The following is a 26,339-nucleotide window of genomic DNA, read 5'->3' as shown; positions in this document are numbered from 1 at the left end:
CAGGGAAGCACAATCACATATCCCTGAAGGAAACTGCCCAAAGCTGCTTTTCACACTGGCCAGCTTACGCCTGACAGAAACCTCAAATCAGCCCTCAGTGCTTAACCAGAAGTAAATTCTCTCTCTACAGCTAAGAATAATCCTCGGATAGTGCCACATTCTCTCTGTGTTCTTTCCCGCATCCGATTGCTGGTGCCAGATTGTTTCTGTGGAAGAAAAAAATCTCTCCGAACTGCTGTTTCCGTTTCTGATTGCCTTCTCCGCCTGCTGTTGATGCCACACTGGCTGTTCACAAAGGGAATCCCTTGAGACCTAACTCTTGGTGACTGAATGTGCCCACGCTTAATCCTTTCACAAACCTGTCACTCACTGCTGGATTATCCGTGCCCAAGGGAAATCCTTTCAAAGGCCCTGCCTGTTGCTTGATTGCCTTCAAGGAAAACCCTATCAAACCTCCTGCCTGGTACCAGGTTGGGCCCCAAAGAAGCCCTCTCAAACCTGAAATTGGGCATCCTGCTGTCAAAAGAGAAAATCCACTGCTTATCTTGTTTAGCACTGACCTCTCACTGGAGGCTTAAGCCTGTACAAAAAGAAGTGTTGGGGTCAGCTCTTTGCTGCCACAGGGTGAGTTTTGGACTAACCTCTTTGGGATTCTGCAACCTGTATTAATTATGTAAACAATAGCAGATCAGTCTCTCAGAATGCTATGATTCTGCATACTGTAATACCAATTTATTTGCTTCTGCAGTGTGATACAGATACACACAGCCCTGTAGAATACTATGTAAACCAGGGACAAGCAGAAGGCAGATTTCTAGATTATTTGCAAGGGTTTTTGACTCCTGCATATTTAACAACGGCAAAAACAAAGTAACTTCCTTTGTCTCCAAATTGGCCCGCTTTGAATTCCTGGTTCATAGTAACCCAGATGTAAACATGTACTTAAACATGCTGTTAATTCTCCAGTGTATGGCATAGGGGGCAGACAAACTAGTTGGTTTCACTCCCTAAACCACCACTTTGCATCTAGCTCCAGCAGGACATCAGGTTCTAGTAAAAATCAACTGTAGATCCTGCACACCTCGAAGTTGCGTATGCCTGCAGCTTCTGCTTCTGTAAGATCCAATAAGACTTGAGATTGATGTCCTGGGGAACTCTGGAACTGTTAACCTAGTAAGGACACAGGGAGTTGTCTGTTTGGTAAAGCTTTTACTCGGCTGGTCAATGCATCAAAATAACTAGCAAATTGTGTTGACTTTACATCATTACCATAGCCTGCGAGCCAGGCATTTACATGTCTATAGGTGCATGTACGAGACCTTGCTTATCACTAAGAATTTGGGAAACTGAAGCAGCCATTAGTTGTACTAGATCCGTCTATTTTATTTATGCAAATGTGCTCACTCTACATGGCACTTCAGAGTACATGAAGAAGGAAGAATAGGGAAGAGGGAAGAGGAAGTGCTCCAAGTATCTTAAGCGTCTAATACTTTCTCCACATTTGAGCATTATTTAGCCGTTAATCTGCTGTTCCCCTATTCAAATTAATAGCTCACATCTGCATGTACCCGTATGTGAATTTGTATACGAGTACCTTTGATCTTTCCTGTTCATATTGGTGGTTTGTCCTTGCCTTCAAAATTGTTGCTTCTATCAAGGAAGTGCTGTCAGGGAATGTGCACAAGTAGCTGCACCAGCACCTTGCGTTTTTCCTGTCCAGGAAGTGTGCAAAAGCACATGGTCAGGCAATTGTAAATTCTCAGCAGTTTTCTTGTTTTGTGCAAATCTGAGGGACCACAATAAAAAAAAGGCTGCATATCTCTGGTTCAGAAGTGTGTTGGAAAAAGGAAATGAAAATGATTGTAAATTCTCCATGCACACTTTTCAGATTGCTGCTTAATATCTTGTGTACTGTAGAAGTTTTTTATGTGGTTTGCTAATGCAGTTTTCTGGTTTTGTGCAAATCTGAGGGATCAAAGGAAAAACCTATGCCGCTCACAGTATCTCCCAGGAAATAAAAAATGAATTCCAACTTGCCAGAAGTCATTTTGCAGAATTTTCCAAAAGACCCACAGAAACAGTTTAATTACAAAATAATGTTTGTGTTAGGGACGTGGGTGGCGCTGTGGGTAAAACCTCAGTGCCTAGGACTTGCCGATCATAAGGTCAGCGGTTCGAATCCCCGCGGCGGGGTGAGCTCCCGTCGTTCGGTCCCGGCTCCTGCCAACCTAGCAGTTCGAAAGCACCCCTAAGTGCAAGTAGATAAATAGGGACCGCTTTATAGCGGGAAGGTAATGGCGTTCCATGTGCGGCGCTGGTGCTGGCTCGCCAGAGCAGCTTCGTCACGCTGGCCACATGACCCGGAAGTGTTTTCGGACAGCGCCGGCTCCCGGCCTCTTGAGCGAGATGAGCACGCAACCCTAGTCGGTCACGACTGGCCTTCGGGCAGGGGTACCTTTAATGTTCGTGTATCAGAGACCTAATGTTTTAACTTTGCTACCTTATTTTTGCAACCCAAATATATCGCTTATGTCATTTTAGTTTTCTGTAATGGGGGAGTTTTGATACTGAAACGGCACTGTTTTATTTAGCTTTGTATTACATTGTTGGCATTCCTTTGATTTTCTTGTTTGTTTTTGCATTTAATTTTTGAGATGAAAGAAAAAAGCTGGATAGGGAGTTTAAGAAAATTAAAGGAACCCATGTAATAGTTTCACTCTGGAACAGAATTATATATTTGGACCACTGGCGCCTTCTAGTTAGTCTGCAACACGATCTGGCAGTGCTCACATCCTGTTAATAGCCATTCTATGCTTGTGCGTGCTCGTGCTGCTTTATACCAAGTCAAACCGTTGCTCTATCTAGCTCAGTATTGTCTACACTGACTGGCAGCAGTCCTCCCGGGTTTCAGATAATTAGTCTTTCCCAGCCCCGCCTGGAGATGACGGGGATCAAACCTGCGACCTTTTGCATGCTCTGCCAGTTAATGTCCCTTCCCTGCACCAGGGGCTAAGCGTACTATTGTACCCAGGGCTCCGTGCATTCCGCAACAGCAGAGTCCAGTCAAGGGAGACGGGAGTTGGGGCACCTTTTGCGGCTTTGTTGTTTGCATACGAAGCGAGTTTTCTGGCTGCAAAGCGTTCAGTAAGCAGCCGGTGAAATGTCACAAGCCAGTAACACAGGGACCCTGCATAGTGCGTTGGGGTTCCTTTGTGCTCCTCCTAGTGATTAGCAGGTTCAGAATGGAGAGAAACGCATTCCTTTAATTCGCCTAATTTACACTGCTTTCAGAATTCAGCCGGGGAAGAATTCCAATTCGCTCGGTGCAGAATCGGCGGAGATTAAGCGCGCTGTGTACGTTTGTGTGAATGAGGCTGGGAGTGCAAAGCTCCGTCTCTGCGCGAGAAAGGACCGCTAATGGATAGGGGAGCATCGGAGGGCATGCACGCGCGCACCATCCATGGCCGCCCTGCCCTGCCTTGTGTTCTGACTTGCTTTTGCAAGCGCGATCTGCAAAAAACAGCGCACGCGGCAGCACCCCACCTCCGGGGAGGTGGGGGGTGGCCCGTTAGTCTCCCCCCACTTTCCAGAACGGCCTCACAGCGAGGCAAGCCCTCGATTAGCACGGATTAATCACTCCCCCGCTCTTTCTCCTCCTCTCCCTCCCCCAGGCGGGAGTGGCCATTCAGCCAACCTGCCGCCTGACTAACTCACTTTAATTCACTGCCTGCTCTCGCTCGCCTCCAAATCGATACAGAGGCTCGCTTGATCCCAGCCGCGCTCGCAGCCTGAGCCGAGCACACTTGGCGCTTGCCAGACTGCAGCAGCGGCCGCGCGGCTCTCCCAGCTTTTGCCCGGGACTTTTTTCCTCACCTCCCCTTTCTATTTTAAAGGAAAGCATTCGCGATCCACCGAGGCGGAGAGAAGGCGAAAGCCGACCGGCAGCCCCAGCCTGCACAAGCCGAGCAAAGTCTCGCTTCCCTAGGAGAGGGGTGGGTCGGGGGTGCTTGCATTTTACGCACACACACACAATCACCCTCCAGGCAACTGGGTGGCAGGATCACTCTCCTCCTCTTCCTGGACTTGGAAACCTCGAGCTGCCTCCGGTCTGAGGGATCCGCTTTTTGACCTTCGCAGAGAGAGAGAGAGAGAGGCTGCCGGGGTTGCATCGCGGGGGATGCCGTTGCGGGGCTCGGGGCCTGCAGGGCTCCGGGCCGAGGGTTGCTCGTCCCTTATGCCGGCGAGGAAGCTGCTGTCGGGGGAAGGAGCGCGGCGGAGAGGCAGGGCGAGCCCAGCGGCGCAGCGCGCTCCGGGGATCGGGCTGCGCTAAAGCGGCCGGGCGGGCGGGCGCGGGACCCCGGGAGCTGGAGCTCGGAGGAGCAGCAGCAGGCGTAGGAGGGACAACTTGGGTCTCCGAGCCACGGCGATGGCCACGGCGGCGCCCTCTGGCAGGAGTCCGCCTGTGGAGTTGCCGTGATGTTTGGCGGGGCTGCCGGGAGAGGCGGGCGGCGGCGGCACAGCGGCGGCCGGGATCCGGTTCCCGGAGTGTGAGCGGCGGAGCTCGCTCGGAATCCACGCGCGGAACTTGCCGGGCGTTCATTGGCTCCGGGAGGTTGCTGTTCTCCCACGGATCTCGCGCTCCAACCCGGCGGATCGGCGGACCGGATCGGATCGGGCTTCTTCAGGGAACCATCCCCTCCTGTGTCCCAGGGCTTCCAAGAACGGCACTAGGTAAAATAATAATAATAATAGTAATAGTAACGATTCTTCAGACAAGGTCCTTAGTAAATGAGATTTATTTTTATTTTTCTAAAAAAGAAAAGCTCTCGGATTTATTTGGAAAGTGCCCAGAAGCTTTGCTCAGGCAGGCAGGCAGGCAGGCAGACTGACTGACAAATCAAATCCCCTATACTGTACTGCGGTGATGGGTTCATTGTGAACCGTATGGTGGAAGTCTGGATATTGGGCATATATGGCATTCACACGTGATTGCTAGTAACTCCAGGCGATTTTTGTGACTGTGTGAAACTCAAGATACTTCTGAGTGTTGGCAGGCACGGGAATGTGATTTTCAGCTTTCAGCTGTGAAAGGGGGAGGGAACTCTGTGTATGTCCTCCCCCTTTCACAAAATTAAATTAGGATTGTTCATAGCCACCAGATTTTGAAGATTAAATCTGCTATTTGGAATCAAATGATATGTGACTTGGGAATTCTGTGGTTTAACTTTTTTTTGAAGAAGAAGCAGACCGAGGATGGGTGGTGTGGATTGCCCCTGCTCCATAACTAAAAGAGCTTAGAGCCCCCATTAGGTCTGTTTCAGAGACCAGAGCAAGATTGGTTCTCCCACCTTATGTTGGCTTTTCAAAACATAAAGACCCAGGAGTTCCAGTGCACCGAATTCACACATAGTTTGACCCTAATATTACTATCTAGGCAGGCAGCTCCCTTTCTTTCTCTTCCTCTGTTTCTCTCACTCAAACACATGCGTAACACATGATAAGCTGTGCAGGGAAGGGTAGGCTGTGTCGGAATGTAGGAAACCACCTTGTACAGAGCAAGACCATTGGCCAGTATTGTCTACACTGACTGGCAGCAGCTGTCCAGGATTTCAGACCTGGGTCTCTTCCCTGGAAATGTTGGGGATTAAACCCAAAACCTTCTGGATGCAAAGCAGATGCTCTATCACTGAGCCTCCTTACGATGCTCAAGCTGCTTCCAAGTGGTTTTTGGCTGCTTATGGAGGAATTGAGAAGGCAAAGTTGCCTTGCCTCTCATTCACTTGACCGCTTGAGCTTGTGGCCAGCAGGGTTCTCCGTCTACGGTTATGAATTCCTCCTCGTCAAACTGGACAGGTGACCGTTTCCATGCCATGTGCTGGGCTGATCTCCCTTTCCACGCTTCCTTCACAGCTGCTCAAAACCCTGCAGTTGTGATCAAAGTCCCATGTTCAGCAAGGGACAAAGGGTGCAAAGAATTGAGTGAAAGCGTTCCAGCGAGAGAGGAGTGCATGGACAGACAGACAGACACTTCCAGCTTTTGAAAGCGGTTGTGGTTCGGCGAATGGAAGGGTGCAGAACCTCTTTTCCGGCTTTTAGGATGTAGCTGCTTTGTCTCCATTAGATGACCTTTGAACTTTGCCATTTGCCCCAGGTTAGATCAAATACCTCTGGCATGGAGAAAGAAGCCCTTTAACCAGGCCAACGTACAAGGCAGGAAGACCAGAGGCGTGTGAACGCACGAGAATTGGGGAAGGGGCTCTTAGATACAGACAGAGAGAAATGTAGTATGTTTGGCTTGAGACATTGCTGCTATGTTGAAACCTTCCTTCTCAAGGGCCATCTCCTTGAAATTGCTAAAGCTTCACCATCCATGACCCTGCTTGCAATTGTGAAAAGCTCTTCCCAAACAGGTGTGTCTCGTGTCGAACTCGCTCAGTTATTGGGGCTGTGTGTCTTGTCACTGGATAGACACATTCCACTCCGGGAACGGAGAGGTGTCTCTTCCAGGACTGCATGATAAGCTGCTAAGTGAGGACCCAGCCCATAATTTTCTGAGCACCTCCCTAAGGGAGAACACCTATCCTATCCCATGGGTAGGCAAACTAAGGCCTGGGGGCCGGATCTGGTCCAATCGCCTTCTAAATCCGGCCTGTGGACGGTCCAGGAATCAGCATGTTTTTACATGAGTAGACTGTGTCCTTTTATTTAAAACGCACTCTGGGTTATTTGTGGGGCCTGCCTGGTGTTTTTACATTAGTAGAATGTGTGCTCTTATTTAAAATGCATCTCTGGGTTATTTGTGGGGCATAGGAATTCGGTTATTTTATTTTATTTTTTCAAAATATAGTCCGGCTTCCCACAAGGTCTGAGGGACAGTGGACCGGCCTCCTGCTGAAAAAGTTTGCTGACCGCTGACCTATCCTAAGGGAAGGAGAGGAGAAGCTACAGTGTCTTCAAATAGGTCAATTTCAGGTGGGGGTTTAGCAGGAGGTATGTCTGAAGGACAGGTGCAGCAGTGCCTTAATGGTGAACTCTGATTTCCCAAGAGTTGCCCTAGCCTAGAGCCTTCTATTTGCCGTGGGAATCAGCCACCCAAGGGTGAGTTTCCTCTACCCATTCAGTTGTATTGCCAAGTGGGATTCATCTTGCAGTTAGGGCCATCGCTGAGCAAACGGTGGTTAATTAATTAATTCATTAATTTTGTAGCGTTCGTACCCCACTCGTCAGCCAAAAAAGGGCTCCCGGGGTGGCTTATATACAATAAATTAAAACAAGAGAGTCCCTTGCCCTGAGGGCTTGCAGTCTTAAAAAGAAAACATGACTCATAAGGGGAAAGGGAAGGGGAAGGAAGTTGGGGGAAATTGCCAGTCCTTAACAACAGTTCTTATAAAATCAGAGTTCAGGGGTAGGAGGTGATGGATGAAGCTGGTCTTGATGGAATGAGCCCTATTTCCTGTCTCTCCTGCTGAGACCGGCTGATGGAAAAGATAGGAAGCTCAGTTTGTGATGGAGTTGGTTGCGTGAGTCGGAGCCGACATAGTCGGGGTCTCTCGTTTCCCACATGGAGAGGCACCTGCCAGGTAAGAACAAGGTTATCAGGAGTGGGGGATTGCAATTAAAATACTCCTCTGAGCAGCATCTGTTGAAGGAAACCCATTTGGCCATCCCTGCAGGGATGGAGAAACAGTGGCTCTTACATTGTCAGACTGGATGATATCCATGGGTCCAGTGTTAGAAATTCAGATATATAAGCTAGGTGGCAAATGGCTCCTTGAAGCAGGGCTACAGTCGCTAAAATGGAATGTCTTGTTGCCATTTCAGGGCCAGGCGGCTCAAAAGTCGTATTTTTCAATATGGCTTTTTGGTTCCTGAATCCATTCTGACGGTTCAGATAAAATATCACAGATAAATTCTATAGGATGTGTTGTTGGTGTGTGAAAACAGGCAAGATCCAAGGATCCCCAGGCATGCGCCTCCAGATGATGGAGACTTCAGGTGTCATCCTGGCGCCCGGGGAATCTTCACCTGGTCACAGGTTGCCGATTGCCATGTGCAAAATGCGCCTGGCAAATTTCAAACACTGGTCCCTTTCAAACCTGTGATCCTGTGTATATGAGAATTGAATCTATAAGAGGAAACCAGCCAGACCAGTTCCTTTTGTTAGCCGGCCAGTTAAATCCTGCCATTTACATTAGAAAGAGGCTGCCCTGTTGCCATAGAGACAAATAGGGGTAACCCTCCTCACCTGGCTGGAAGGAACATCACCTCTTAATGTAGAAGAACAATTGCCAGAATGTTGTGCACTGAATTTGGCTGGTGCTGGAAGCTGGAGAGACACAGACACGTCTGCTCTGGGGTAGACCAAAAGCTGTGACTTCAGGCTTCTTTGAAAATCTAATGGGGGAACCGGATCTGTTCGGGTGCGAATGCTTCGAACCCCTCCATTCTCTGCTCAGGTTCTATATACAGTAGTAACTTGGTTCCCGAACGACTTAGTCGATGAACAAATCGGCTCCCAAACGCCGCAAACCCGGAAGTAAGTGTTCCAGTTTGTGAACGTTTTTCAGAAGCCAGTGTCTGTTTTGGCCGTTGGCATTGTTTCCGGGGCCAATCAGAAGCCGTGCCTTGGTTTGCGAACGTTTTGGAAGTCGAACGGACTTCCAGAATGGATTGAGTTCGAGAACCTAGGTACCACTGTATGTGTAAATAAAAGCATATATCCCAAAGACAACACAGTTTCCACTGACCTTCAGGCCAAGCAAGCTGAACCCTGGGTCAGCGTGGGCATCCTCAGAGTCTCTCGCCATTTAGAGACTTGGATACACACAACAATATGTTGTTGGATTGCATTTCCCACCGTTACTGACCATCGGCCATGGCTGATGGGTGTTGGGGTCCAATAACATTGGGGGGGCATAGGTTCCCCATCCCTGCTGCCCAGGAAGGATTGGATTTGCCTCCAGAATACTTAACCCGTGGTAGATGTACTCTTGAATTGCTTTCTAAAAGTCTCAACCTGATCTGCAGATGTGCACGTTAACCCAAATAACTTTGCCAATAAAAGTGGTTGATTCTAACTTGCCCTGAGCAAACCGCACATTAATAGGGATCAACTCTAAAGGTCGGGCTGTGGTTTCAAATGTGAAAAAAGACCCCAAAATAGAAGTCACGTTAAAAGTATCAATTGAGTTTCCCTCCCTGTTCGTTGCCCGTAATAAAATCTTCCCCTCACTTCCCACCCCCGTTCATTAAGTGTGAGTGATGCCTCTTTAATAAATTAGGACAGGCTACTTGATTCGCTGTCATATGGCAGTATGAAGGCATGAAGTGAGTGGCAGCAACTCAGATTCATCAGTGACAAGCAATACGTGATGGGTGTGTGTTTGAAATGGAGTGGCATATTCCCCCCCCCCCCCGCATTTCCAGCCCGTGAGAAGCAGTACACCTTGGGATGTAGTGGTGTCCCACACATTCTTAACCTAACAAGTATGAAAAATATACCTGCAACATACAACACAGAGATATATGTCAGAAGTGCTCTGATGGTGTTTCCTGCTTGGCAGGGGGTTGGACTCGATAGCCCTTGTGGTCTCTTCCAACTCTATGATTCTATGATAAAAAGGACATATAAAAACCTGTGTGGTGTGCATTGCGTTAGCCAAATGACGTCCATTTTGGGCGCAACTTCTCAATTTAACCTGCTTATCTTTCCTTAACCTAGACAGCATCTTAAAAAGCAGAGATATCACCTTGCCAACAAAGGTCCGTATAGTTAAAGCAATGGTTTTCCCAGTAGTGATGTATGGAAGTGAGAGCTGGACCATAAAGAAGGCTGATCGCCAAAGAATTGATGCTTTTGAATTATGGTGCTGGAGGAGACTCTGGAGAGTCCCATGGACTGCAAGAAGAACAAACCTATCCTTTCTGAAGGAAATTAGCCCTGAGTGCTCACTGGAAGGACAGATCTTGAAGCTGAGGCTCCAATACTTTGGCCACCTCATGAGAAGACTCTCTGGAAAAGACCCTGGTGTTGGGAAAGATGGAGGGCACAAGGAGAAGGGGACGGCAGAGGACGAGGTGGTTGAACAGTGTTCTCGAACCTACCAGCATGAGTTTGACCAAACTGCGGGAGGCAGTGGAAGACAAGAGTGCCTGGTGTGCTCTGGTCCATGGGGTCACGAAGAGTCGGACACGACTAAACAAACAACAATCTTTCCTTAGGGCTGGGCATAGGAGCCAACTCTTAGGGACTGTGGGGGCTTCGGCCCCCACAATAAAATATTTGAGGGGGCTGGGCTCCCACAAAGTTGATGGGCATTCAAATGGTGTGTGTGTTTGATTATGTGGGGCAGGGCTTACCTGGGACCCCACAATATTTTGGCACCCCTGGAACTGGGGAACGTGTGTGCCCCTTCCAGTGTTGCTGAGCTACAGCTCCCATCAGCCTTAGCAAGTGTAGCCAGTGGGCAGGGATAATGGGAGTTGTGGTTCTCCAATATGGTTGGGGAGGTTCATCACACCTGCCTTAGGTTGAGCAATGCAGACAATCCGATATTGGATTCAAAGAACTTAAAATACATGATGCTCTGTATCTTAGATCAAGCTGCTCCGTCCTGTCTGACAGCCGCCCAGATAAGTTCCTGGCATCTGAAGACTGATGGCTCCAATCAGATTTGTTTATCTCAGAAGCCAGGAGGAACCTTTTTTTATCTCGAGGGACACATTCCCTAGTGGTCAACCTTGCATGCCAGCAGTTGGCAGGGTGGGACAGAGCTAAAAGCAGGTGTGCAAATAGTTGTGACTCTCACCTCTCGTACAGTAGGCGACATTCCATCCGTGTAAAAATTCAGAGTTTCCCACACCTACTCTAATCTTTCCATCAAACATACAGGCAGGCGAGAGGGATTATCACATATTCCAGTCAGGCAGAAGCACGCGAGGAGGGCACTGAGCAAAGACCAGGGAGGTTGTGTGACCTAGTTAAAGCCTCAAGGGCCTAATAAAGAGGCTTGCAGCACCACATTTGACTCCCAGGCTTAAGATTCCTCACCCCTGGCAGAAAACACTTTTTGCAAAATTGTAAAGGTTAACCCAAAGGCTTCTTGGATTTCTAAATCGCATGATTTCATGACGCTGTTTCCATCTCTATCAGCAGAGGCTGTTTCTTTCTCTCTGTAAAGCAGCCTAATTCTTGCTAGCTGTAACTTTTTCCTCCTTGCCAAAGACCCTTTCCTTACGACGCACTTTAGACACCGCGTGTATTGGGTCAGTGGTGGGCAGACTTCATGCTCGCAGGGTCTACTTTGTTTACTGGACCCCCAAAATCCAAAGCAGACAATTAAAGAATTTGGATTCTGGGTATTTTGGTCCGAGTTGCAGAACTGAATGGAGCTTACCGTCTTCCCTACACTGTTGCTTACACCAAGGTCTCTTCATCTCAGCAATATAACTAGGATGTGGGGAAAGGAATCGTTTGTTGTTGTTGTTGCCATGGTTAAACCATTGGTGGTCAGAAACGGATCAGCGGCAAATCACCCAGAAATCAGCTAATAGACAGGTGCATCTTCTACCCCTTTCCCCATGTTACGTAAATTGGGTGCTTTGTAACTTCTAACTGCCCTGTCCTGCCTTTTAAAAAAAAATTCAGCATCTAAGTTATGACAAAATATTAAAAACAGTGAATGATATCCAATGTAGAATAGACACATGGGCATCAGTGACCAAAACTCTATTTATTTCAATGGGTCTGCTCCGAATAAGATAGCCTTGGTTATCACTCGACCTGCCCTGTTCCTGATGTTTTCTTACACGCCTTGAATATTTTTTTCTTCTTTTAGGAATATTCCTGGGTTTTTGGTTTGGGAATTCATAAATTCATACTTGATTGTGCACTGTCTTCTTAGGATATTCTTTAGGTGAGAAGAGGTTGGAAACTGGATTAAATAAGTAGGTGGTGCATCCGTGTTGCCTCTGTTTCACTCCTGTTTGTGTTGATCACCTGTCTTTACCTGCCTGCAGCATGTGAAGGCAGCTACCATTAGCCCAGTATTGATTAGTCTATACCTGTCCTCCTGTGTTGCGGTCCAACTAGGGCTAGGTCTGGGCACGAGAAGCATATTGGCTCAACTAGATGAGAGCCTAGAGCCTGTGACAGCTATTTTATTGCTTGCTACTTAATGTTGTGGCACTACTTAATACGTTGCTCTTAAAAACCAGTTAAACCTGGAAGAGGCATAAATTCTGCACAGAGCGATCTATACTAATACTGCTTTTCGTTAGGGCTCCTCGCAACTTTATCAATGGATATATATATACAAGCGGCAGGGAGGATCAAACACAGCGAAGAGGGGAGACTAAGCGAAGGGAACATGCACACAGGCTTGCATGTTTCTGCACACACACACACACGCACAAAAGTGCTGCGTGTGGAGGAAAAATATCTCATTTCAAGCAGCCTGAAAGTGTTCTGGTCTCTGCCTTCCATGCCTCATTTGGGATTTTTTTCTCCGCAGATCTGTTATCTGCATTGATTCCGACTCCTGATTGTTTGCCGTGTTATTTTCTGCTCTTGTCTCTAATCTGCGTAGTTTCTTTTGTTGCGTTTTGCTTGTCTTCGCTGGAACTTGCATCTCTCCACATCTGCAGTCGTGAATGCCATTAGCTGTCTTCTCAAGTGCATCTCTGAACGAATCCCTGATTCCCCTGTCAAAACCATCCTTGCCGTTGCTGCCCTTTGTAACTTAAGAGTCTTCAGAGCTTACACAGCGTAGCAACTAACAACCTGATCCTATTGTTTGCTCGGGATTGAATCTCAACCTCTTTCATAGAGCTTATTCCCAAATAACTGAGCATGGATTCATACTGCACAAGACTGTTCAAATCTCACCTCTGCTATGAGCTCAGAAGGTGGTCTTAAGCTACCCGTTATCTCTGGGCCACAGCGTTACTCCCCCACACTTTTAAAATGAGGATAATAATATTCACCTGAATTGCAGTATGGATTAATGAGATGCAAAGTGTTTTGATTGCTGTCCAAATGGTAAGTCCAATACCTATGTATCTTTTTGAAAGCTGCTATTATTGTTGTTTATTAAATTTATTGCCTCCCCTTCACCAGCAGGACCCAGAGCGGGTTACAACAATTGAAAATTCAGAATTAAAAACAATTAGAAACGCATGGCATGTACAAGAATACTAAAATCCGCCTCTCCGTTGAAGTGTTTGTTTATAATGTCTCAAAACTGTTTCCCCCGTGTTGCTCAAATGCAGTGCTAAGAAATTGACAGTGAAAACCACATCAAAATAATCTTATAAATACAGTTTATACCCTGGTAACCAGAAAGGAATGTCGCTATCCACTTCTATAACTATAGGCCTAAACAGGGACAGAAGACAAAGTGAATCACTTTTAAACCTCTCCCTCTAAAATAAATGGGACTTGTTAAAAATATTTCAATTTATCTGTATCACATTCCTAATTTGTACCTAGATCCAGAGGCTTGGGTAGATAAAATCTTTCACTGATTAATCTTCTTACACTGCTGAGGTTGTATCAGAGTACACCCGCTGCAATTAACAAAGCCAAGTCAGTCATGCCCAGTGTTCCAATCAAGAGAAGTAATAGTACCACTCTATTCATCCTTAAGGGACGCGGGTGGCGCTGTGGGTTAAACCACAGAGCCTAGGACTTGCCGGTCAGAAGGTCGGCGGTTTGAATCCCCGTGATGGGGTGAGCTCCCGTTGCTCGGTCCCTGCTCCTGCCAACCTAGCAGTTCAAAAGCACGTCAAAGTGCAAGTAGATAAATAGGTACTGCTCCTGCAGGAAGGTACCGTATTTTTCGCTCTATAACACGCACCCGACCATAACACGCACATAGTTTTTAGAGGAGGAAAAGAAGAAAAATATTCTAAACGAAACAGTGGATGTATGATTTTTGTGCTTCATGCTGTGGCCACAGACATGTGATCTGACAGTGAGTTTGGGGTAGCCCAATGCAAAAATCCTGAGGATCCATGTGGATCCATGCTTTGTAACCATGTTTTTGCACCACTGCGGCCCCAGACAACAGTGGGTGCGTGATTTTTTGGGTGCAATCTGTAGCCATGGACATGCTATGTGATCTGATGGTGAATTTGGGGTGACCCAGTGCAAAAATCCTGAGGATCTATGTGGATCCGTGCTTTGTAACCAGGCTCTCTGTCCCTCTCTTCTCCCCACTCAGTGGCTCTTCTCCCGCTTTGCTGTTTCAAAGCGAGCAAAGCGAGCCATGGAGGAGAGAAGGAAGGGGAACCATGGATCCTCTGCTCACGACTGCAGCAGATCTCCCCCTCCCCCACCACCCGTAGGCATTCTCTCCATAACACGCACAGACATTTCCCCTTACTTTCTAGGAGGGAAAAAATGAGTGTTATGGAGCAAAAAATACGGTAAATGGTGTTTCTGTGCGCTGCTCTGGTTCGCCAGAAACAGCTTAGTCATGCTGGCCACATGACCCGGAAGCTGTACGCCGGCTCCCTCTGCCAATAAAGCGAGATGAGTGCCGCAACCCCAGAGTTGGCCACGACTGGACCTAGTGGTCAGGGGTCCCTTTACCTTTATTCATCCTTGGTCAGACCACACCTGGAGTGTTGTGTCCAGTTCCAGGTGCCACAGATTCAGAACAATATTGACAAGCAGGAACATGTGCAGAGGAAGGCGACCAAGGTGATCAGAGGTCTGGCAACCATGCCTTATGAGGAATGGTTGAAGGAGCTGGCTATATTTAGCTGAGAGGAGATATGATAGCCATCTTCAAATATTAGAAGAGCTGTCACATGGAAGATGGAGCAAGCCTGCTTTTTCCTGCTCTGGAGGGTAGGACTCGAACCAGCGGCTTCAACTTACAAGAAAGGAGATTCTGACTAACCATCAGAAAGAACTTTCTGAAAGTAAGAGCTGTTCGGCAGTGCAACAGACTCCCTTGGGGTGGTTGTCGACGCTCCTTCTTTGAGGTTTTTAAGCAGAGCTTGGATGGCCATCTGTCACGCATGCTTTAGCTGGGATTCCTGCATTAGAGGGGGTTGCGCTAGATGATCCTTGGAGGTCCCTCCAAACTTTACTACCCTCGGGAAGTCTAGCATTAGATACATGGACGCGGGTGGCGCTGTGGTCTAAACCACTGAGCCTCTTGGGCTTGCCGATCAGAAGGTCGGCGGTTCAAATCTCCACAACGGGGGGAGCTCCCATTGCTCGGTCCCTGCTCCTGTCAACCTAGCAGTTCAACAGCACACCAGTGCAAATAGATAAATAGGTACCATTGTGGTGGGAAGGTAAACAGCGTTATCGTGCGCTCTAGTTTCTGTCAGAGTGTTCTGTTGTGCCAAAAGTGGTTTAGTCCTGCTGGCCACATGACCCGGAAAGCTGTCTGTGGTCAAACGCTGGCTCCCTCGGCCTAAAAGTGAGATGAGCGCCACAACCCCATAAAGTGGTACCTCGGGTTAAGAACTTAATTCGTTCCGGAGGTCCGTTCTTAATCTGAAACTGTTCTTAACCTGAGGTACCACTTTAGCTAATGGGGCCTCCCACTGCTGCCACGCCGCCGGAGCAGGATTTCTGTTCTCATCCTGAAGCAAAGTTCTTAACCCGAGGTACTATTTCTAGGTTAGCGGAATCTGTAACCTGAAGCGTTTGTAACCCGAGGTATCACTGTAGTCACTTTTGACTGGACTTAACCGTCCAGGGGTCCTTTACCTTACCTTAACCTTTTAGATACATGGGGCATTTAAGCCTTCATGAGGTTTCCTTAATCACAGTGACCCTTACTTTAGGTTGGACAAACCCGATTCTGTGCTATAGTGAGCCTCCCAGAACTGCTGGAATAGAGATGGTCAGTTTTCGACCAGATTGTTGGTGGTGTGGCTGCATCCCAGAACCCAGAGGCTGGGGTCAGTTCATAGGAACATAGGAAAGGAGGTTTGCTGTATACAAAGTCAGATTTTTCTTTTTTTAAAAAAAGGGGGGGCCTGGAAATTTTCTAAATAAATAAATTATGAGTTGGAAGGCACCCCAAGTATTGTCTAGTCACACAGGGGTCTGCAACCTTTAAGACAAAAAGAGCCACTTGGACCCGTTTCCGAAGAAAAAAAAACTGGGAGCCGCAAAACTCTTCATTATAAAAATAACTTTTTTTGGTCACTTTTTTATTATTTTTTTGTTTGACCCCTCAGAATTACTCCTCCTCATAGAAATAAACGTTAAATTAACAAGTTCCTTTTTTTTGTGTGTGTGTTCTTCACTCCCCTTCAAAACAGTGACCAGCGTACATGCCCCTTACAATGTAGCGGGCGGGCGGGCGGGAAGGTGACGTCGGGACGGTGTGTGCCTAACGCACACACCGCCCCCATGCGACCTCACAGCCAGTACAGCGCCCGCCACAGTGGGGAGTGTCGGGGCGCACAATGCGCCTCCTCCCCTCGCTAGTATCCGCCCCGGAGCCATGGCAAAGGTGTAAAAGAGCCACATGCGGCTCCGGAGCCGTGAGTTGCAGACCCCCGGTCTAGTACAACCCCCTACAATGCATACAAACCCTCCTCAATCACACCTCTCCATGGACCACACCCCTTACTGACACTGCCTGTGTTCCTATGGAAGACCCAGTATGGTCTACTCTGACTGGCAGCTGCTCTCAGGGTATTCAGAGAGGAGCTTTTCCCAGCTCTGCCTGGAGGCAGCACCTGGAATCGAATCTGGGGCCTTCTGCAGGCAAGGCAGTTGTTCTGCCACTGTTTTAAGCGATAGACTCTCCTTCCATCCCAGCTTGTTCTCCCACTTTGCCTCTCCTTCCCTCCCTTCTCAGATGCTCCCCAGCGCCAGGAAGCCTTCTTAGCCTTCGCCTCCTCCTGCTGATGCCTCTCTGGCCCAGGGGGTCTCTTGGCTCAGCGGGAGCACTGCAAGCCTTGGAATTTTAAAGGCAACCTTAGCAGCCGGCTTAATAAGCCTTGCTATTCCAAGCCCTACCCACACCGTGCCTGCAAGAGGCTGAGGCACAGAAAACACAATGAAAACATAATGCCTGTGGTGGTTGTGGGAACGCGGGCTTAACTTGCATCTGCATTTCAAAAGCCATTCCGCTCAATAAGGAGGCAGGCCCCACATTTCGGCGGCGCACAACTGGAATGATTTCGTGCGCAGAGCAAGCCATTATGTTGTTTTCTCTCCTCCCAAATGCTAACCAGCTTCGGTTTGCAGGAGCGTTTTTCAGACTTTACTTTCCTGGAGCCGTTTCTCATCTAGATATCTGCTAAGCAACCCCTGTAGAATACCAGTGCGTTGCAAAGGATTCTGGGATGTAGAATCTAGAGCAGGGCCTTTCATTCTGAGGGCTGCATTTCCTTCTGCGGGTGGGGAACCTCAGGCGCAGGAGCCAAGTGCGGCCCTCCAGGACCTTTTAACTGGCCCTCGGAACTCTCTGCAGGCCACACCCCTCCTGGGCACCCCAAGTGTATTTTCCTTGGCTGGAATGTGGCCTCAAACTCCCATAATGCCTCCTGCTTGTCTAGGTGGAGGATAAGGAAGGAGCTACAGAAACTTTCCTGTCCGCAGCACAAAGGAAAAATTCACATTCATTCTTTCACCTGCCACTGGCCTGTGGCCCTCAGAACATTGCTCAGAAGGTTATATGGCCCTTGGGTTGGAAAAAAGTTCCTTACTATTGAAATTTCCCAATAGTACTTAGTGCAGGCAACTCCTCACTCGCGTGTGACTGCACACATGCACAGCAATGGGAGGTAAATAATTCAGACCTGGGAATGGCGGGAGAGAGCTGGAAAGTCCGCATGGCTCACGAGGAGACCCTCCCAGAGGACGTCAGTGAGCCAAAATTCCAAAAATTTAAAAAGCTTCAAAAACCCAACAACTTATGGACTCTAAAACAGCATGTGGGATTTCTCGCTGTTGCTGCGCTGCTCCACTTGACAGCTGTTTGGCAGGAAGCTGCCTTGTAGAGGGCTCAGGCTCACTGTTCCCTGCCCTTTCTGGTGATCTGGAGGCAAAGGTATTGTATATAAGAAAAGAAAAGGAAGTGTTTAGAGGTTGTCCCCCACTTAAGTTCATTTTGCATATGCGCACGGGGGCCTGGAACGTAAGTTGCTTGTAATCCAAATTTTTTTCTTTGCCCTGTTGGGACCGTCAGCTCCTAGCAAACTAATATATATTTTTGGCACATTTTCTTCTTTTTTTAATAAGAAGAGAGAAGCTTAGTACTTACGTAACCTTTTCCCCGAAGTGCTCAAAGTACAGTACCAGTATCCCAAAATGTTATAGATTCTGGCTTGGAAAGCACTTTCATTCAGGTACATTCAGAACAGCTTGAATGAAACACCCCTGTTCCGTTTCCAGGGCTAGAGTACGATAGCCATACGATCCCGTGGGAACTAAGAGGAGATTGATTTGCTTTGTGCAGTTGAGGGGCTCTTTGGTGCAGAGATACAGAAGGCTTGACATCCTTATCGAAAGCTGCATAATGCACAGTACGTCAGGGATGGGCAGAGTGCATGGCCGTGATGGCTCAGGAGCCCTTAAAAGGTTTTGACTAACGTGTGCATCTTCTTTGCAGGATGGTGCCTCCCCCACCCATTAACAAGCCCCACGTCTGCCTCTCTACCACCCTCATCATGAGCAGCATGGTCCTGATGGACGCCTACCTGGTGGAGCAGAACCAGGGCTCCCGGAAACTGGGCATTTGCATCATGGTCTCCGTCGGGGACATCTGCTTCCTGGTTGTGCTCAGATATGTGGCCGTCTGGGTCGGGGCCGAGGTGAGGACCGCCAAGCGAGGCTACGCCATGATCCTCTGGTTCCTGTACGTCTTTGTGCTGGAGATCAAGGTCTACTTCATCTACCAGAACTACAAGGCGGACCGCAAAAGCCTGGACCTCATGGCGCGCAAAGCTCTGACCCTCCTGCTCTCCATCTGCATCCCGGCCCTGTACGTTCTACTGGTGGCCACAGAGCACATGGAATACGTCAGGACGTTCAAGAAGAAGGAGGACCTTCGCAACCGGCTCTTCTGGGTCATTGTGGACATGTTGGACGTGCTAGACATCCAGGCCAACCTTTGGGAGCCCCAGAAGAAAGGGCTTCCCATCTGGGCTGAAGGCCTGATGTTCTTCTACTGCTACATCCTCCTGCTGGTCCTGCCTTGCGTCTCGCTGTGCGAAATCAGCATGCAAGGGATCAGCATCGTGCCTCACCGCATGATGCTCTACCCGATGCTGAGCATGCTCACCATCAACATCGCCACCATCTTCATCAGGGGCAGCAACATGGTGTTTTTCAGGGACATCCGGGTCTCCGGCATCTTCATGGGCAAGAACGTGCTGGCCATCGCCCTCAAGGTCTGCATGTTTGCGCAGTACAGGAAGCACCTGCGCCACGCGCCGGCAGGATCTGGCGCCGCGGCGGCAGACCCCCAGCACAACACCATGGCCCAGGGGCAGCCTGCCATACACCTGCTGAAACCCCAAAACCAGACTCCCTGTCCCGAAGGGCTGGCCCAGGAGAACACATGACACGCCGGGCGTCTCCCCACACCAGGCGGCAAGTAACACCTGTCTGTGGTCACTAGGGTCACCTGCAAAGATGAACAATGCCGGCTGGGCCCTGCAGAGCCAGTGCTGGTCCCTCCAGAAAGTCCGCAAGAGACCTCTTCCCTCCCTTGCACAGGCCGTGTCCTGGAATTGCCCTGGGCTGAGGTGGGGTCACTTCTAGAGTGGCGCAGAACGGATCCCAACCCTGACGCCAAGGTGCAAGCTAGCAGGCTGCAGAGACTGGAGAGCGGCAGCCTTGGGGATGATAAGATCTGCTCAATGGATAGCAGGCAGCAGCAAGCAATTCGACTCCCTCATTTGCCTTTTGTGTACTCATTCATATCTGTCACCCAAGTTGCTTTGGAAGGTAGCCAGTTGGATTGCCTGGGGGCAGGCCTTGAGAAAACTGGTAAAATGCCTTTTCCGCATCTGTTTGACATATACAACGCTGGTGACCTACCTTTCTGCTATGGGCCAAAGGCACTTGCTCTACTACCTGCCTGCTCACATTCCTTGGGAGTGCCTGGGGTGGGGAGGACATTTTTGGGGCAGCGTTTCCCCAAACTGAATCCTTCCAGATGTTTTGGGCCACGACTCCCGTCAGCCTCAGTCACCACAGCTCATGGGAATTGTAGTACAAAACATCTGGAGAGGTGACAGGTTGAGGAAGTCTAGCATAGGGTTTCCATCGACAATTGTCCTCCCCCAGTGGGAACATGCTGGATCATGGCCATTTATTTTCTTTCTTTCCCCAAATGAAAACGTTTTCAATAAAACAAAAGGCCAAGCCCTGAGGTTTTGTAGTCTCTCTCTCTCTCTCTCTCTCTCTCTCTCTCTCTCTCTCTCTCTCTTTTGCCAGCCTTCTTTTTCCCCCAGCAGTTTGGAAAATATTTGGGTCTGGTGTTCTCCAGGAGGGCGAGAAAGACAAAAACAAGTTTTGACTGCAGGAATCAAACTAAGGACTAAGGGGCATGCAATAGCTTCCAAATTTGTTACCCCAGGGATTGTGTTACTGCTCTGTTCTGAATCCTTTTAAAACGAAACTAAACAAAACCCTCACCTAATGCGTGGTTTGAAATTATTGTTTGAAAATTCTATGTTCATCCATCCAGGGACTGGGGCAGAAAATTTATTCTTATTGAATCAAGGAGCAGGTGCAGGCTTTTCTTTTCAAACAATATTCTAAGCCTGACAATGTTCTTGTAACTTGATAGAGACAGCTGTGGATACGGCTGATCTCGTGAGAATGAAAAAAGACAGAACGAACGAGGCGGTTCCTTCTATTTTTTTTCAGCTGCGGGAGTGTTCAGGGTTTGGATATTTTCTTCTTAAAAATATATATCTATGCACCGTTTGATTATATTCCAAGTTTAATTTATTATTTTTCATCCATCTTCCAGTTCTGTGGCTTGCAGCCAGATGCTGTACATGTTTACTTGTGAGGCAATGCTGATCAAGTTCCAAGGGGTTTACTCGCAAGTAAGCATTGGCTATTGTGACAACAGGGTGCTGGACTAGATGGGTTATTAGCCAGAACCAGCAGACTCTGCTTACGTTGGACTTATGTTGGAATCCAGCTCCCATCAGTCCAAGCTCAACACATCTAATGGCTGGGGATGATGGGAGTTAGAATCCATCAACATCTAAATGGCAACAGTTTCCCCAACCCTAAGCATAGCTGTTTAATGATAATAATAATAATAATAATAATAATAATAATAATAATAATAATAATAATAATATTTATACCCTGCCCTCCCCAGCCAGAGCCCGGCCAGAGCCAGGCTCAGGGCGGCTAACACCAATAAAATAAAATCACAGTAAAAACATAATAGGGGGGAAAGAGAGGGAGGGGGGGACCAATTTAAAGTACAGCCTCATTTTAAAATAGCTGATAAATCAAGACCATGAGGGAAACATAAGGGTCAGAGCAAGTCCAAACCAAAGGCCAGGCGGAACAGCTCTGTCTTGCAGGCCCTCTGGAAAGATGTCAAGTCCCGCAGAGCGTTCCACCACGTCGGGGCCAGTGCTGAAAAGGCCCTGGCCCTAGTTGAAACCAAGCTAACCTCCTTGAGGCTTGGGACCACCAAAGTGCTGTTATTTGTGGACCTTAAGGTCCGCCGCAGGGCATACCAGGAGAGGCGGTCCCATAGGTATATGGGTCCTAGGCCGCATAGGGCTTTAAAGGTCAAAACCAGCACCTTTGCATCCTGCCCAATGAATACATCCATGTAAATCAAAACCATTAAACCAACAACTGGTTTTTGTTTCCATATGCTTGCAACACAAATCTGGCGATAGCAGCCAACAAACGCTCTCACCTTAGGCGGCCATAGGGACTGCCATTCCCCTTACATGCTCTGGCTGATGTTCCATCGTCTTGTCTCTGACTCAAGTGATTGAACCAATAACTTATATTCTTAATTTTGTCTGAACCTCCAAATTCGAAAGGCGTTGGAGATACAGGAAGCTGGGCAAGCCCCTCTAAAGGAGCAGGTTATCTTATCTTTGCTAATTGAAGTCAGCAGGGATTCCTAAACTTGGTTTATCTTCTAGCCACAGGTCTGGTCTTGAGCAAATGCTCCCTGTTCTCACATTCAGGCTATCAGCTTGGATTATGAGAGACTAAAACTCAAAAATAAAAATAAAATGAAATGAAAGAGTGGGTGAACCAAAAGATCACGCAGGACTATATCTTTCTCTTCTCTTTTTCTCATGATATTTCCTCTGCAGATTAGTGGCTTATCTTTAGAAGAGTAAGCGCAATAATTTTGAAATGGTAACAGTGTCTTGTTAGAATCATTTAAGTTGCCGTTAGAAATGTGGAGGTTTGCATTACGCATAGCTGTCAACATTTCCCCTTTTTTAAGGGAAATTCCCTTATTCCGAATAGGATTCCTCGCAAGAAAAGGGAAAAGTTGACAGCTATGGCATTACGGTTGGCAGGCGTGTGTGTGTTGCAGCCGGATCCTATGCATGGTTCTCCAAAAAGCAACTCCCACTGAATTCAATGGAGTTTCCTCCTATATAAAGTACGTAGAAGGTCGCAGTCAGGAAGGTTTGGAACCTAGGAAGTATAATCACTGGAATATAGCAGATTTCTGCCCTCCTTTTTAAAATTAGTTTTGTTTTATTTTTGCATAATTTTTTAATTAAAGCTTTTTTATTGCAATATATATATATATATATATATATATATATATATATATATATATATATATATATATATATTTGCTTTCGTAGATTTTCACGGGTACAGGAATGCAGGTTTTGGTGTCTTCGGGTGTCTTCCCGTGTAAGAGTCGGGGTGTCTGTGCGACGTTTCGACGAGGTCTCACTCGTCATCTTCAGGCTGGTGCTTTCGGCTTCTTGTTACTGGAACAGAGCAGAGTCTGGTGTTTGAGTTCCTATAAATACTGTTGAGGGGTGTGGTGTATAGCCTCCAACGTTCTAGGCAGAGAGGAAGTTCCTAGATTAGTGTGCCTTTTCTTCTTTTGTTCCTTAATTACTTGAGGGATATCTTGGGTAATTTCATGAGTGATATTCTGAATATCACTGGGTGGGTCATTAACTATAGTGGCACCTCCGGATGCTGCACCCCCCTGCAATCCCTACACAGATCTGGCTGGCACAAGGCACAAAACCACAGCTCGCCCCTATACACGAAGCCAAGCCAGAGCACAACTAAATGCAGCACAGCCATCTTCTCAGAAAAACTCTTCACAAGCTCAAGAGGTCAAGACACGAAAGCTTTAGCAACTAATCTACACTTAATGACCCACCCAGGGGTATTCAGAATATCACTCATGAAATCACTCAAGATATCCCTCAAGTAATTAAGGAACAAAAGAAGAAAAGGCACACTAATCTAGGAACTTCCTCTCTGCCCAGAACGTTGGAGGCTATACACCACACCCCTCAACAGTATTTATAGGAACTCAAACACCAGACTCTGCTCTGTTCCAGTAACAAGAAGCCGAAAGCACCAGCCTGAAGATGACGAGTGAGACCTCGTCGAAACGTCGCACAGACACCCCGACTCTTACACGGGAAGACACCCGAAGACACCAAAACCTGCATATATATATATATATATACACACACCCTAATCTTATATGAAAACAAGAAAACAAAAGCAGAAAAAAGAGAGAGGCGAGCATGGATGGGGAAGAAAAGGAATAAAGAAAAGAAAAAGGCCTTCCAATTGTCTCTCTGTCAGATAAAAAGGATTATTCAAAACATTTGCTCCACCATAATATCCCAGTTTTATTATTTTTAAAACAATTCTCATAAAGTAAATCGAGCGGCAAACCTTTTCCAGCATGAGGGCCGCAATCCCTTCCAGGCAGTCTTCTGAGGGCCACATGCCTGTGGTGGGTGGAGCCAGGGGCACAAGTGGGTGGGGCAACACATGCAAATGTCACCTCTGTGCAGTAGCCTATTTTCTGCACATGCTCATAACCCACCAAGAGGCCTTGTCAGAGATCAAGGCCACATTCCAGCCCAGGAAGAGTACTCAAGGAGGGGGGAAAGCAGGCCCAGCAGAGGGAATGACCTGGGGAGGGGGCCAAGGGCTAGACAGAGAAGCCTGGGGTGGAGCTAAATTTGGCCCTGGGTTCTCCAACAACACAATGATTGCTTTTCAATATGTCTTACAAGGAGTTAGGGGTAGGAAGTGCAGGATAAGATGCCTGCTTTGGCATCAAGTGGTATATTGATTATTAATCTTGAAAGACCTACACTGGCTCCCAGTACGTTTCCAAGCACAATTCAAAGTGTTGGTGCTGACGTTTAAAGCCCTAAACGTCCTTGGTCCTGCATACTTGAAGAAGCGTCTCCACCCCATCGTTCTACCCGGACACTGAGGTCCAGTGCCGAGGGCCTTCTCGGTAGTGGCGCCTGCCCTGTGGAACGCCCTCCCACCAGATGTCAAAGAGAAGAACAACTACCAGACTTTTAGATGACATCTAAGCAGCCCTGTTTAGGGAAGCTTTTAACATTTGATACATTACTGTATTTTAATATTTTGTTGGAAGCCGTCCAAAGTGGCTGGGGAAGTCAGATGGGTGGGGTATAAATAATACATTATTATTATTATTATTTATTAATAGTGTTGACAACTTAGAACCAATAGTCCTGCTGCAGTCCAACATCTTGACACCATTCCATGTGTATCCATAAGTCCATACAAGGGGACTTCTTGTTGGTTCCTGCCTGTGAAAGGTGGTATTCTTACGTGCTGCCTGTTCTTTCAGACTCTCGGTCCAATGTCAACTTTCCATCACCATCAGCCCTCGTTTGGGAGATAAACCTTGAAAGCGTGTGCCTAAAAGTGCATCCTAAACGCCTCCAAAAACAGAAAGCAATTAAACGAGAACATCAAACGTCTGCAGTGTTTGTGCAGTCAGATGTCATGGCTTCAGAACCAAATTAATGGTTTGGAGGGTATGACTCATGCCTTGGAATAATTAGCTGTATGCCAGGGCATTGAAATACCTGCTGCTGGACCCTGCCTGGGAATTCTGAAAGCCTCTGGAGAGATGGAAAAGCCCAGCGGAAAGAGAGGCGAGCCTTAAAAGGGGCGATGCAACCCTTCTGTGCGGAAAGCATTCCAGAAACCTTCCCTAAACCTGATGCATTTTGCATATAAAAATGCCACTTTTAAAAATCGGGGCAATCTTCCTTCCAGATTTGCTACACAAGATATTCTCTCCTTGAGAGAAGGCGTGTGCTTTTTTTTTTTTTTAATAAATCTGTCTTCTAAATTTGAAATGCACCGCGCGTAGCAAATGAAGACCTGATGCTGCCATATATAAAACCAAGCCGTTTGTCCATCTATCGCAACACTCTCTAGTCTGGGGATGGTGGAGATTTTTGCTCAGTCTGCATATTTTAAAGTTGAAGTGACCTAGTTCACGCCTCCCAGACTAATACGCAGATTTGGATCATAATTACCTTTCAGATTTTGCACTTCTCTGGATTTTTCAATACAGCTCTCAGCTCAAAAAGGTACCCGAATGCATTGAAAATCATATTTTAAGTCATTTAGCCAGCCCCTATCTGCCTATGTCTTTGCAACCGTTCTAGCAGGTGGCATTAGCAGTCTTTGGTTAAGTGTGTGGAACTTAACAGTGAGGAGGACAGGGACAAAACTAGACCCAAGCCACATTTACACCATTCATTTAAAGCAGTGTTTCCCAACCGGTGTTCCGCGGCACACTAGTGTGCCGCGAGACGTTGCCTGGTGTGCCATGGGAGGGAGGCGGGCGAATCGGGCAGCGAGAGGCGGGGCGGCGGCGGCGAGGAGAGGCTGCCCAGCGCGGGGCTCTCGCCGTCTGCCTGCCTGGCTGCCTGCGTGGCGCTGACATCACGGGGCTGTAACATGCCCCACATAGGCACACGCGGGGCGGCGAGCTCCCTCCCTCCCACATCCCATCGCCGCTCGCTTCGGCCGGCCTACTGGGCTGTCGCAGGCGGAAGGCCTGCGCATGCGCGAGGTTTTCGCGCCTTCGGGATTCCCTTCACGCCTTCCTCCTCCCGGGTCCTTGAGAGCGCGGGAAGCGGCAGCGCGAGACCGGCGTTGAGCCTGGTAGGTATTGCGTTTGCCAAGGCAGTCATTTGGGAAATGAAAACTTGCAAAGCAAGCAACCAGTTCAATCTGAAGTACGTGTATGCTTAATATCCTGTATCTGAAACCTGTTCTGTCCCCCCCCCCCACACTTGGTGCCATTTTCATCTACACATGCAGCAGAGTAAGTTGACCCAGAATAGTA

At 47.8% G+C, this 26,339-nt stretch overlaps 1 long non-coding RNA gene and 1 pseudogene across 5 annotated transcripts; both read left to right on the top strand.

The window, feature by feature from the left end:
* Window positions 1–2,041: 2,041 nt before the first annotated feature.
* On the top strand, window positions 2,042–2,621 carry LOC309529739. Its single transcript, XR_014218396.1, has 2 exons — window positions 2,042–2,113; window positions 2,478–2,621. It is a non-coding gene; the product is annotated as an uncharacterized lncRNA (long non-coding RNA).
* A 946-nt stretch (window positions 2,622–3,567) lies between these two features.
* Window positions 3,568–25,750, top strand: LOC309529550 (transmembrane protein 121 pseudogene; annotated as a pseudogene). Of its 4 annotated transcripts, XR_014224684.1 has the most exons (3): window positions 3,568–4,731; window positions 18,594–21,045; window positions 24,822–25,750. The product of XR_014224684.1 is annotated as a transmembrane protein 121 pseudogene (transcript). The 4 variants fall into 4 exon arrangements; XR_014224685.1 differs by lacking the exon at window positions 24,822–25,750 and having other exon boundaries at window positions 18,594–21,102; XR_014224686.1 differs by lacking the exons at window positions 3,568–4,731; window positions 24,822–25,750 and adding an exon at window positions 10,337–13,039 and having other exon boundaries at window positions 18,594–21,102.
* The last annotated feature ends 589 nt before the right edge of the window (window positions 25,751–26,339 follow it).

Source organism: Podarcis vaucheri, assembly GCF_965113315.1.
Source record: "Podarcis vaucheri genome assembly, chromosome: 3".
Lineage (NCBI taxonomy): Eukaryota > Metazoa > Chordata > Lepidosauria > Squamata > Lacertidae > Podarcis > Podarcis vaucheri.
This window is presented reverse-complemented; position numbering and strand designations above follow the sequence as displayed.